At 37.7% G+C, this 3556-nt stretch overlaps 1 protein-coding gene across 1 annotated transcript in view; it reads left to right on the forward strand.

Annotated features, from left to right (window-relative positions):
* Positions 1–524, forward strand: part of LOC140324692 (ras and EF-hand domain-containing protein-like) — a gene marked incomplete in the record, with an annotated part of 35575 nt that extends 35051 nt beyond the window's left edge. Inside the window, 1 exon segment of the mRNA XM_072402767.1 lies at positions 21–524.
* Between the last annotated feature and the right edge of the window lie 3032 nt (positions 525–3556).

Raw genomic sequence — 3556 nt, forward strand, 5'->3', positions numbered from 1 at the left:
ACACACACACATTCATACATACACATATATCAGTGTTCTCCCCCTAACCCCTTTTTAGCTGGGCACACCACCCGGCACCTTTAAGTTACCGCCAGGCTGTCTTTGGGTGGTTACTGATGAGTCGAGTCACAATGCAGAGGCTTAAAAAAATGTCTGGGTTGAACACTCTATATGGGTAAAACGTGTTTATGGGTCTGTTCTCATCTGTTTCCACTGGGTGTAAAACCTGACTCGGGAGTGCACAATTTACAACCACTTTTTTTATAAACTGTACACCTCTGTATGTCAGCATCCGTATAAGTCTGTTCATTAATCACCAAAATTACTTGTTTGTGAAAACTGACTGTCGGCACCTGCTCAGCGTACGCTAGACAAATGTATTTTTTTTTTCTCTACCAAAGGTACCCATAAGTTATCCCTCAAAGACATTAGATAAAATGCCAATAAATAGTATCTGTTTACAATATATATGCTAAATGAATGATAAATTCCATCTCTATTTTTATGTGAATAAATTTTTATTTGAAAAACTGGTGTCCTGAGCCTTTATAAATGGTCTCTGTCTGGTTCAGTAAGCCACACAATCATGGGGAAGATTGCCGACTTGACAGTTCAGAAGACTACTGACACTCTGCACAAGGAAGGTAAGCCACAAAAGGTCATGAAGCTGGCTCTCCATGCAGTGCTGTATCCAAGTATATTAATGGAAAGTTGGGTGTAAGTAGTTTTAACTTCAGAAACTATACCATATGCATAACTGATTTATTCAGGAAGACCACTTTTTTTTTTAACCTGGCAAAGTGTTAGAATGGGAAGTCAGTGCACTCCACCATTTCTAGGTAGCTTAAGCATGATATCATCCAATTGTCTAAAGATCTCAGCTTCTGTTAAAGCAGAACTAAACTCAATGATAAAAATAAACAAAAAAACCAAAACAAAAAAAAAACACATTTGATCTGATAGATCCGTCAGGTTTCAACGTCGTCCCGGTATCCTTCTTCGGCAATCAAGACAGAAAGGTAAGGCGCTGCCCTTTTTTTTTTTCTTCTTTAAAAAAAATTGCACTTAAAAATATACAATTTTTACTTTAAATAAAAAAATATTCTTTCCTAATATATAAAGTAAATAAAAATTTTGAGCTTAGCTCCACTTTAGGCAACCATACTTAGAACCATCAATACTTGCAAGGCTTCCTTCTCATCTTCTCTCCACAAGTTATCAAAGTTTGACTAAGAAGCCTCATCGTAAACATTTTTAGGTGTCTGAGTTGCAGGCAACCAGTAGTTGGGCCTAGTAGCAATTTTTTCTGTGTTGCAAAAAAAAAAAAACATAGTTGGACTAATTTGGAAGTTCCAAAAGTTTGAAGACTTCCATCTCCCTGAATAAATGAAGAAATTATTTCTGTACTCCTTACAAAGCCCTTTTGTTGGGACTTAATTGAAGGCCATGGATCCCACATCTCTATGACCATGCTTAGCTTCAAAGACACACTGATATTAGGAGTTATCCTGGGCTGCCCTACAAATGATTTGCCAGTTTCCAATCATGTGGTCAACAATATAACCTAAAGGCTAAAGACCTCCTTTGTCCATTAAGGGACTCCAAGAAGTTACATTCTTCAGGGACAGCCTCTATATAAAAAGGGTAGGTAAATAGGAGTGAGAATTAAAAGATCTACCTGGCAAGTTTAAATGGACTACACAGCTAGAGAACACAACTACAAGCAGATAGTCAACACTCCAGTGCCATTTATTTGGCTTTTAGCAAAGAATAATATGTGCATTACCAACCAATGAGTGTACATGCAGAAACCACTGACCCATCTCTAGCATATACGTATTAACCTTTTAGGACCAAGCCCCAACTCAGGTGTGAACTCCTGCACATTCTGCCCATTTCTCACCATACTAGCTCCTAAGATATCTCACTTAACTTACTGCAACACCTTCCAAAGCTCCTCTGCTGCACAAACTGACTGATGCCATACACTACCTACTTTCCTCTTGCAAATTTCCAAGTTCTTCATTCCTGCACATACTATCTACTGTAATATGCTCAACACTCCTCTCCTGCACATACAGTTTGTTATTTAATGCTCTGCACTCCATATTTTGTGCATCCAGTTTGTTGCCATATTCTCTGCATGCCTTTACCCACATCTTCTGCCATATTTTCTGCACTCCTCTCCTTTACATACTGACGACTTCCTTAGCATTATCGGCATGTTTGCGACCTCTCCCATTTTTGGTTTAAGCTGTATTTAAAAAAAAAAAAAAAAAAAAAAAAAAACCTACCATCTCATAACAGTTCCTCCATAGTATACCAAAAACAAACAAAGCTTTCACGGAAAAAAAAGTCACTTTATTAAATATTTGACAAGGTCTACCGTAAATACAAAATGATAGGATACTTCAGTCATGGTGAAGTGCCTTGTTCAGTGAAAGTCAGTGACAGGTTTTTGCAATAGCTAACTTAATTGTAGATTAGCATGCAGAAAAAGCTAAAAGATAAAAAAGGGCCTGAATTTTGTGCTGTTGGGGACTCAGTGGTGTGTATTTATAATATGTACATGTGGCAGAAAAAGTTCTACACTACTGGTTTATTGACAAAAAGGAAAAGGCTGGGAACAATGCAAGGAAAACAATTACTGCATCTGGGCAAACAAAATCAATTAGCCAAATGTTTTTGTTCATGGTCTGAACGATAGATCTTCATGTCAGAATCCTCTGCCTTTAGTCATCCAGCACTCCACAGATGCTATTTTGGGTCATCTTTTTTCTCCATTGCCTTTTTCTGCTTTTCCTGCATTATCTGGGCATCTCTGGAAATAGAAAAAAAAATGTAACTCCAGTTTCAAAAAAAAAAAAAAAAGGCTTTATATCCCACTGGCAATCTACCTGTCCAAGTCCCTACAGTGTGTTTCAATACTCAATACAGGCAGGGATTACCAAACATTTTCTGGTACGCACATAGAAAAATGGCCATGCCATGCAATAAATTAGGATGTAATTTAGCACTTCCTAACAACTTGAGATCACCATGGGATATAAGCATGCAACAAGAGTGCCAGGATTACCAATTACTAAACACTATTTGCCTTTTCCTGGCCAATGCTTTGATTACCTTATACTGTCCATGCAGCCAATCATGTGACCTTACCCCGTGTACTTATTTTCACTCACATGCCCAATAGGAACTTTATAAAGTACCACCACATATCTTAAGCAGAACTAAACCCCAATTTTAGAAAATACAAATTTATAAAAGCAGTTTTGTTGTTATATGTAAATTATAATTATCTTTGAAAGAGAACTTTGGAAATTCAATATTCCAATATGTAGCCATGCACCTACACACACAGCCAGGACCTCTCGTGGGAGTTTTATTATCCTGGCCCAGCCAATTAAGATGGCCAAAGATCAAAACAAGGTAAAGAAGTAGGAAGGTGGTGGTACCTGCTTTGGAACAGAGACAGGTGAATATAAAAAATGTTTAGTTCAGTGGTCACCAACCTTTTTCGACCCACAGACCACTAAAATTACCGTCTCCGGACCAT

The sequence above is a fragment of the Pyxicephalus adspersus genome, chromosome 2 (assembly GCF_032062135.1).
Source record: "Pyxicephalus adspersus chromosome 2, UCB_Pads_2.0, whole genome shotgun sequence".
NCBI lineage: Eukaryota > Metazoa > Chordata > Amphibia > Anura > Pyxicephalidae > Pyxicephalus > Pyxicephalus adspersus.